The sequence below is a fragment of the Pleuronectes platessa genome, chromosome 12 (assembly GCF_947347685.1).
Source record: "Pleuronectes platessa chromosome 12, fPlePla1.1, whole genome shotgun sequence".
Classification (NCBI taxonomy): domain Eukaryota; kingdom Metazoa; phylum Chordata; class Actinopteri; order Pleuronectiformes; family Pleuronectidae; genus Pleuronectes; species Pleuronectes platessa.
The window spans coordinates 14,615,490-14,625,967 of record NC_070637.1 but is presented as its reverse complement, the minus strand read 5'-3'; positions in this window follow the sequence as shown (position 1 = coordinate 14,625,967).

Here is a 10,478-nt window from a genome sequence, read left to right as displayed (position 1 = left end):
GGTTTTCAGGTAAATGCTGAGATGGAGTGGTGTTGTTGAATGGCTTGAGTGGCGTTGGGTCATTTCTCTTTTCTTCCATTGGGGGCGCACACTCGCCATCATCTGCTGTCGATGATTGCGGGACATTAGGTTTTACCAGAGTGTCTGCATCAGCTTTGTTGGAATCATTCTTGGCTCCTGTGTTTTCCACTTTAGCCTTGAAGTTGTCATCGGTATGTGTTGTTGGTGTTTTTTGATCATTTGTTTCTCCTATATTATTCTTTACTTCATCTTTCCACGTGTCCTTTGCCAGGTTCTGTTTGGGCTTTTTGTTTGAGTAGTCATTCTGTCCCTTGTCTTTCATGTCTTGCTTGTCGGAAGGGTGTTGAGTGTCAGCCAATACTTTATTTTTTGCAGTGACTGTGGATGGCACGTCTTTTTCAGCCAGTGGTTCTTGAAGTCGCATTTCCCTTTGAGGTTTAGCTTCTATAGAAATACTCTTCTGAAGATCAGTCTTTTTTACAGGGACATTCTCAGAAACATTTTCAGAATGATTAATCACACCAACTGTGGGAAGAAGTTCCTGCGCAACTCTCTCTTTTTCCTTTGCAATGCTATTTTCCTTGGGAGAATCCTTTCCTGTACTTACTTCTAAACTTGAGCTGGGATGGCATTTATCTAGCTCTGAATTACTGTGTTCTTTGTCTTTTGTATTTATTTGCTCCTGGTCGGTGTTATCACTCTCGGATGGCTTTCTTTCTCGTACAATTACCATGATTCCCATGATCTGCAAGCTGTCATCAGCCACAGGGTTTTTGTTCTGCTCTTGAGAGAAAGGATTTATTGAAGGTGCTGAGTCCTCATGAAGTTCTTCATGTTTACCCTCTGGTTTTTCTGAAGTCATGGGTTTTGTGCTTTCGGCTTTGACCAGAGATGTAGCTTTTGATAGATCCTCTTTCTCCTTGTTCTGTTGGCCGGTGCTTATGGCAAGATTGTCTTTAACCCCATCTTTCTGTTTTCCGGGACTGGTTCCATGATTGGATTTCTGCTTTCCACGCTTGTCCACAGGGGCCTGCTCTTCACTTTGCACAAGTGATTTAACTCCAGATTGAATTTCTTTCTTCTGTTTTTCTATCAAGCCATTGTTTGTGATTTTAGGATCACATCCTGTCAGTTTTGCATCTTTGGTAGGTTCTTGCACACTGTCATTGCTTTTCACTGGTTCTTTGGTAGCCTGCTTCTGTAAATGGTCTACCGACTGACCAGTGGTTACTGCAGACTTTACTGGTATTGTAGCAGAACTGGGGGTTTTCACAGACTTGACTGTCTCCGTCTGTACTCCTGATTGCTCCATCTCGTGCTTTGGTGTAATATTACTGGACATAGTGATTTCATGCTTTTTAGACACTTCCTGTGATGGCGGCCTTTGTCGTATGTTAAGACTCTGACCACCCACTAATAGCTTCGTAGGGTTTTTGGATATAAACCCATCTCTTATGGCAAAACCCTTTTCTTTTATTGCTGAAATCTCTTTTTCAGCGTGAGCTTTTATCCTGGAAGTCAGTATCTCCTGCTTGGTCTGTGCTCTCTCTTTATGTGTCAATGCTCTGGGAGGGGTGACATGCACATCTTTACCTGGACCTACACTGTTCTCAACTGACTTAGGTTTCCGTTCATGAGGCAGGAGTTTCATCAAATCAGAATCTCTTTGATGTGATACATCAGTGAGTTTCGCAGCTTCACATTTTTCCAACGTTTCAACACTTTCATCCTTCACTTTATCCGTAACAGTGTCACAATTTGCTCTGTTATCTACATGGGTGGGTAGGTTATCAGAACTGGATAATTTGAATTCTTTGGATGACTCACTGTAAACATAGTGACCCTCTGTTTCCTCTTTTGATTTAAGGCTTTCGCTTTCGTCCTTATTTTCTGTGTTAGCTTTTGCAAGTACACTTGCAGGACTCTGTTTGTCATTTGATTTGTTGTTATTCACTGTCTCAGCTGTGGCAGGAGATATAGTTGTTGTTTCTTTGTCATCATTCGAAGAATAATTTTTTGCAGTTAACTCCTCTTTTCTGTTTGTTGTAAGTGCATTAGTGAAACCATATTTTCCTCTCAAACTGTTGAAATCATCAGCCCCTCTGTCAAGTGAGTTTTCATTCAGTTGATGCATTTGTGTTGCTCCATCCTGGTTTTTATAATCCTCATTTTTATTCATATTAATGTTTAAATCAACATCTTTCCTTGCAATGTCCTTTTCCATTACGATGTTATTTTTTCTGACTTTCTCTTTTTGTTCTCCTTTCATTTTCTCTGTTATTTTGGCAAGTTCTGCTTTGGCTTTCGCTAACTCTGTCTTAACTTTTTCAACTTTATCCGGCTCACTTTTGACTGTTTGTATCGCTGCTAGTTTCGATCCAGGTTTAACTAGCCTTTCCTGCAGATCCTCTGTTTTTGTTGGCTCTGCTTTAGCTAGCTTTACTTTTGTTTGCTCTTTGGCCTTATTTAACGCTGGGATCGTTTGTTCTGAATTTACACGAGCTTTAATCAAATCCATCTTCAATTTCTCTTGTTTGACATCCTTAACTTTAATGTGGTCTGCTTTGAACTTTTGCAACTCAACTACCTTTATTTTCTCCTGTTCGGATTTAGCTTGTTCTCCTTTAATCGTTTCTGTTCTGGTTCGTTCGGTCTCTCTCCGCTCTCTTTCAATTTGTTCTGCTTTTACCTGTTCTGCCTCTTCTCTTCTGACCTGTGGAGTTTTTTGTATTCTTAATTGCTCTGTCGGTGCCAGTTCAGTTTTTATGTGTTCTTCTTTTAGCCTTTCTGCTCGGGCTTGATCAGCTTTGACCTGCTCCTCTTTCATGTGCATGGCCACTGCTTCCTCTTTTTTATTTCTTGGCTCTTCTGTTATCTTTTGTTCTCTGGCCATCCTCTGCTCCTCCCTTGCATGCTCTGGATGTTTTTCTCTTGGTTTTTCTCTCTGTTCTCCTTTTTTCTTCTCCTCCATTTTAGCCGGATTGTCTCTCTCGCGCTCTGTCAGCTCTGCTTTGGCCTGTTGGGCTTTGACTTTCTCTGAACCAGTCTGCCCTGCTAAATTTAACCTGGCCGACTCTGCTTTGGGTGGCTCCACTTGAGCCCGGTGCTGAACCTTTGCCAGCTCCACTTTGGAGATTTCTGCTGTGGCCTGTCCAGCATTGACCTCAGCCAACTGTTTATCCTTCACTTGGTTTAATGCGATGGTGGATGCAGCTGCATTGTCAGGATTAGATAATGCATATTTGTGCACATTATCTCCAATCGTCGTTGTGACTTGTAGTGGCTGGAGACTTTGCATATCGCGTCCTTTTGGAACCGGCATAAATTGTTTTCTCTGACCTGTTTCCTGCGTGCACATACTTTTGTCTCTACTAGTATTAAAGATGGGTTGATTTTGGTTTTCTGGAATAGCATACCTATCATAATTCTGTGTCAAATAATTTCTCACATTAGAATTACTGTTTTCTGGAGCATATTGGGGTAGTTGGTTTGAAATGTTAGGATTGGCCAATCCTGCACCATATACATGCCTCAACTCTCTTGTTTCACGTTCTGCATTTACAGTTTGCTGATGTCCGCCTCTGTATTTGTCTCTTGGTAAATTAAGTTCCTCATTTATTGGGGCGGCTCTTTGGTAAGCCTGTGCATATTTCTCTTTTTCTGTTAAAGCAGTTATCTCTTGTTTCCATGGAGAGACAGTTGCTCTCAGACCGAGCCTTTCTGTGTCTTGGCTGTTTGTCTGTCTCCATCTATCCTGTGTGGACACATTACTGTAATCATGTTTGTTGTCTTTCGGCTGCTGATATCTATCCACCTTTGTGGATTCCCTGCCCACTGTTTCATTAAAATGTTGCTCAGCATTTGCCCTACTTATGAAATATTCTCTGGTCGGATTGTTGACACTCTTTCTTGGTGCCTCTGTAGCTGTATAAGATGGTTTAAGCCTGTATTCATCCCCTACCAGACTTTCTGCATTATCTCTCATGCTTTGTTTATGGGAAGTATATGACATTAAGTCTTCATGGAGATACTGTCCATTAGCCAGCTGATTGGTTGTGTAGTTTTCAGGTGTAAAGCCAGTGGACGTGGAGTGATGTTGAACCATCTCACTTTGCCTCTGAGCTGTCTGGTATTCACCTAAAGTGTATTCTGAATATTGGCCTGCAGGTGCTGTTTTAGGACGAGGGTTTCGTGTTGCAAGCGACAATCCAGGACTTTGATACTGGTTTGCATACTGATGTGAGGCAGCACTTGTCCTGCTGAATTCTTCTACCTGTGTGAACTGAATGTCTGGATCTGGATAATCTGGGATATCTATCACAGTGTCTCTCGGCTCCTGCACAGAAGGCTGTTTGAATTTGGTTGGGCTGTAGGTGTTTTTGACTCGTTTCCTGTTGTCCTTGAGATTGAAGAGTAGGCTTGTGGCTCTAGATTTGTAGCTGGACATCCTAATGTCCGGAGTAGCTCCCCTGCTCTCAGCTCGCACCGGAGCATGTTCCACAAGCTCAGGTGAAACCGCGACTTCTCGGACCACTGATGTCCCTGCAACTTGATTTGCGTGGACTGAGGGTGTGAGAAGCTGACTGATGTTGAGTGGGGTTGTGTTACCTCTGACAACATTTGCTGCCGCTGTTACTGCACTGTTGCCAAAAGGGATTAAATTATCGTTGCTAAAAAGTGCTTCTTGTTGATTTGCTTTCATCTCCATTTCCATGTTTTGCTCGGCCATCATTTTGATATTTCGCTGAAGGGCTTTCACGGAGCTGATGGTGTCCCGCACACGTCGAGACATCTCGGGAGTAGGCGATGCAGTTGATGGGCGCTGGGGCGGAAGCTTGTTAGTTCCCAGACCCTGCATCCGCTTCCTGTGGGGATAACAACCTGCCAACTCGGACTCGCTGCGTTTCTCCACAGCCGAAGCTCTCTGCAGCATTGTAGATGTTGATGTGGAGCGCAGAGGAGAGGGAGGAACCATTGGAACCATGTTATTCCTCAGGTTTCCAATACCCCTCTCCTCAAACCTGTAAGGCCCCTGTGGCCGGGCCTCCTGTGAAAGCTCCCTGTACATTGGTGTCTCATACCATTTAGGGAACTCAGAGCAGTGCATAAACCCTGAGACGTCCCGTTGTTGAAAAGGAAACCTGTTGTGATCCCTCCATACCTTGAAGGGACTAAACTCACTGTGTATAAAGAAGTTAGAGTTGCAGTTGACCTGCGTGGACGTGCTGTGTTTACTGTGAGAAGCGCTCATGAAAGTGGATGCAGAATTTGTGTGAGCCACCGCTGCTACTTCAGAGGAGTAGAATCCGGAGTTTTGAGACGTGAACTGACCGCCTGTCAGGAAAGGATCACTATTAAAGTTTTGCTGGTATGATGAAGAGAAATCAGAAAGTTCTCTTTGGATATTCATCAGGGCTGAGTTGTCCCAGCTCGTCTCATTATTCCACTCTCTGGGTTTACCCTCCGTCCCTGCTCCATCCCTTTGTCCGTCAGAGTTAAAAGCTCTGATGAGGGAGGAAACTCTGGAGCGGCTCCTGCGTTGCTGCGAACTTGAATCTGTGGCTCCATTGCTGAAGAACGACAACTGGTCTTCCCTCAGAGATCTTTCCTGTTGGGAGGTTTCCACAACGGATTGCTGGAATGTGGCAGAAAGCCTCCCCCGTGTCCTTTCGCCGTAAGCCTCCCACTGCGGATCTCTTTGGATCTCGGCCCCATACATTCCTCCACGCATCCAGTCCTGTCCATACTGCTGCACCCTGACGCTGAAGCTCTCATGGGCCGCTCTCTTAAGTTCCTCTCTCTCTCTGTCCTCTCTGTCCCTGTCTTGGCCGCCCTGACTAAAGGCCAGCTGTCTGTCTCTCTGGCCGCAGGGTGAAGAGGAACAGAGGTCTGAGTCGTTATAAACAGCCTCATCTCCAATGCAGAGGCTCCTGAACGCTCGATCTGTCAGACTGCTGACCTCGCGGTCGGTCTCATCCAGGAACGACCCACCGCTCGAAGTATCGCTGTTCTTTCGATGCCGGCCGCTCTTTCGGCCTGAGCGGCGCTTCTCAACTGAGGTCATGATGCCGGCTCGGAAACAAAGAGCTCTGTCGTCAAATGCTCAGTCATTCATGCAAACACAGACCTCAAAATGAAACGCTGTGTCTGCCAGTGGAGCTGCAGGACCCAGAGTTCAGGGCCCCTGGATTTTCTTCAGCCGGTCGGGCCTAAGTCATTGTGCCTTTTAGTTGGCATCTGTCCAAACGATCCCAAAATCTGTTGTTCTCCTGCAAGACAAAAGAAAAGTGTGTTAGCCCAGATCCGGCCAATGCATGCTTATAAGCATATCGTACTACAGGAAAAAGTGTGATAATCTAAGATAAACATGTTTTCTCTCATTTAAAATCAAACTCTTTGGCTTTTGTTCCCAATTAAAGATAGCTGGCCTTATTAAGGAGGGTCCTTTGAGCCCCTTGGATTAAACAACGATGTACTGTATGTGCTTCTGAAAACAGCTCTGTAAAGCCTTCTGCTCAATCACTGTGACCTTCAGGGACATGGAAATAAAACTACACTGTTGCTATAGGCACAGGAAAGAAAGCCTCACGTGAGTTATTTTGGGAAAGAAGAATGCGCCGTGTCAACTTAGACAATCACACACACACACAAACTCAAAATGTCACATCAATAAGGGGTTAGAGAAATGTTAGACTTTTAAATCAGCCTTCCAGCAAGTTGTTTGACTTAGTTAGGAACAGTGAACTGTTATATTAGTAATAAGTCTTGCTTTGGTGCTATGGAGAGAGCAGAAGGAAAATACTACTACATTGAGATTTCATAGGTAAAATCTGAGTTGAAATTGAAAAGTAACAACAAAACCCGAAATGTTTGAATGAGATATGTCATTTCAACTAATGTATTTAAATTGACTTAACAAAAACTAACATTACAAAATTTACAAATAAAATGTATAGAGCAACAAATACGATTGTTATTAGGAGGTTAATTACTAATTAATTATTATAAGTACAAATTTTAAATCCATGTTTTCTAATCTTTAAATCAGTCAAGGCCTCGGCCGAGCACTGTGACGTATTTCAGTCTGTTGACTTATTCCTTGTCACACTCTGTGCCCTCACTCTGCATTGCATGGGGGGGTGGGGGGGGGGGGGGGGGGTGCTCTTCAAAACTGTAGTGTTATATATTTAAAAAAAATATAATGCAAAACAATCTTTTATGCAACTTATTATAAACTTCTTATCTCATACTCTCTTGTACTGTGCTTTAAATAAAAATATATTTCGAGGCATCAAAGCAACGTCATGGGTAAATTAACTGCAGCTGCCCGGCAGCACCACCTTAAATACCCAGTAGTTCATTAATATCATCTGCCATGCGCATCCATCTCACACACGTCTATAGCTTCACACCACACAGGTTAAGTCAGCAGCATAGAAAACTGGTGCAGAAATGAAAAGAGGTTTGTGCAACAACTTTCTACTGTGGCTGCTAACTTAGGCGAAATAAGAACTTTACACAAGAAAACACAAAACCACTGTCTTTTACTTTTTATGTCCTTACACAAGATTTCAAGATTATATTTAAATATGTGCACAACAATTACAAACAGAAGTCGCTGGCAATGAAATTCTTGTGTCACTGGCTCCCTTCTAGCCATGCTCCAAAATATTTAAAAAACCACACAAGCCAAAAAAAATTGAAATTAAAATGAAATAAAGTATAAAAATAAAATATAATAAAATATACACCTAAAATATAATTTATAAACTAAAATAAAAGAGATTACAAATATTTAAAGTACTAACATTTTTTTAAATAATAATTAAGTATCTTAACAGATTTGTGTTCAGTTTATAAGGACATTTTTGTAACGACAGTGAAGAAGCTGTGACTAAATAAAGACCTTTTCATCACAATCACCTCCTGCCAAACTGTCAGGGAAATTTCTGTTTATTCTTGCATCTGACAGGTTTATTTTGGTCCTGTGACGGGGCCTCTGACTCAAAAATCTGACACCGAACAAGCCGTGTTTTTCAGGTGGTCTGAGACTGGACAGCAACAGATCTGTCACTCTGAGAGCAGGAAGAACTCGACCCGGATTTATATCTATACATAAAGAGAATAAAAATAAAATTCTGACAATCGAGTCAACCGCTAAAGAGAATCTTTAGTAAGCAAAGGTATTTTGATACGGTGATTAAAGCAGGGAATATCAAATGTTTTCATTTTTTGTCTTTAATTTGAACTTTTAAGTTTGAATTTAAAATGCATGGAAGTTCGAGGATATTAACTTTTGTCTTAGGTCTTCCTCATATGTGTCATCGAAACATGAAAAATTATATAGATTGGGTTCTTATTTTACCTTTCAGCTCTATAATCCATAATCTGAGCTCTACTCCAGGTTAAACTCCTCCAAAGACTCCGTCTCCACAGGCCTGGCAGCTCTGCCTCTTTCTACGGAAAACCATCCAAAGGAAAAAACTCTCGATAGTCCACTGTCAGGTTTTGGAGCGTCTGACCAGAGGTAGGCAGCAGAACTCGGATCCGAACACCAGACAGAAATAGAGGACTTTTCCCACAGTGTCCACCATGGGGGGACGGAAAGAGGGCTTGGGCTGCAGCATGTGGGTCTGTGAGATCCTCGGGTGTCAAATGTCTGACGGATGAAACAAACAGCCTTTCAACTATTTATAAATATGGACAGCAAGCTGTCGGCCATTAGCAGCTACACAGCTAACTGTCAGCAAGCTGAAGGGAAATGTTACCACCGACAGAGGAGGAGGTTGTGGGGTCGAAACCAGGAGAAAAAAAGCCCAATTCCCAAAGGTGTGTTATTACTGTGTGGGGGGTGGGGTGCTGGAAATGGAGTTCAGGAGCCCCCACTGGGAGACGTAAATAACCCAATTGCCTCACACTGAAGTGCCTCCATCTTTGTTGAACAGCACTGACAAGAACCATATGAAGTGTCAACATGTGTCACCACCGAGCTGAACGGAGATTCGTCTCGACTATAAAATCATGTGGTGGCAAATTTGTCACATTTTATCTTTCTGTTATTAAACGATGGAAATCTTACCCCCCCCCCCCCCCCCCCCCAACTGAAAAGTAACCACACCTCCCCTCTGCGTCCCCCCTTACAGCCCCTGCTGCTATAATAGGAGATTGCTGTAGCAGATAGTTTCCTGGGTTTCTTGGCGGGTGCAGGGCCGCGGCCTGGCAGGATGATGGACACACACACATGTCCTTAATGGTGACGCACTCCTTCGCATACTCCCACACACACGCGCACACACACACACACACACACACACACACACACACACACACACACACACACACACACACACATACACACACACAGATGGTTTTGCATACAGCTCACCAAACTTTGGGGAAAGGCTGAGGTAATCCCTTTTTAACTAATCTCCTTCCTCCCTTCTAAACCTCCATCTCTCCACCCACGCGCCCTCTTTTTTTTTTCCTGGACTCTGAATGTCAATAACATCCATTTCTACATAAACTCTATGAAATAAGCTTCACAGATCTCAAACATCGTCATCTGCAATTTGCAAATTGCTGATTATATCATCTTATTTTGCATTTGTCGGGCCCTTGATACTCAGCACTTGTCGAAAATTTGTTTTGATGACTGATTAATAAAAATGTACAAAGTCTTCCCTCAGCCCAAATAACACAGTGTGTGTTGATCCGATGTGCTCAATTTTCCCATTGAGGTTTGAGATGAAGCTTGTTGTGGGGCAAGTTTCCTGCTCACCAAGTCCCTCTAGTGGACAAACTAAGAACCCACCTTCACTTCCATGTGGCCTGGACAGAAATTTAGATTTGCTACATATCTTGAGTTTTTTTTTTGCAAAGTGAAATATCCTCAACTTTGCTTCAGCACGGCTGCAAAGTGAAGTGACTGAGGGCTGCCGTGAGCACTGATCACAAACGCTGAGGATGCTCTTCGCTGTGCTGAGTAAGGAGCAGGGCTGCGGTTATGTGGCAGACAGCAGACAGGCACATTACTCGCTGCATTAAGATATGCTTTGTTTGTATTATCTCCATTCAGAGATGAGCTTAATTGATTCTAATTGATTGAGTTATCGATCAGGTCTGCTGCAGGAATTAAAAGCACAGATGATACTGTAGTGTGAGTGTGTGTGTGTGTGTGTGGGGGGGGGATGTTGAGGCCCGAATGCACTGAATGTCTGACTTTGGGAGCTGGGACCTTGAATAGTAAGATGTAGGTGTTGGACCCGATGTCGAGCAAAACAATTCTATATATGTGCCAGCCTTTCTTTAGCATATACTGTGTTTCTCTGTGTGCCTTACATTGTCTGCAGATGAGTGCATGTGCACCATGTCTCCCTGTTTCAGGACACGTTGCCCCACATCCCCTGCAAATATTTCATTACTGCAACAAAAGAAGCCCATTAACTGCACTGTAAGAA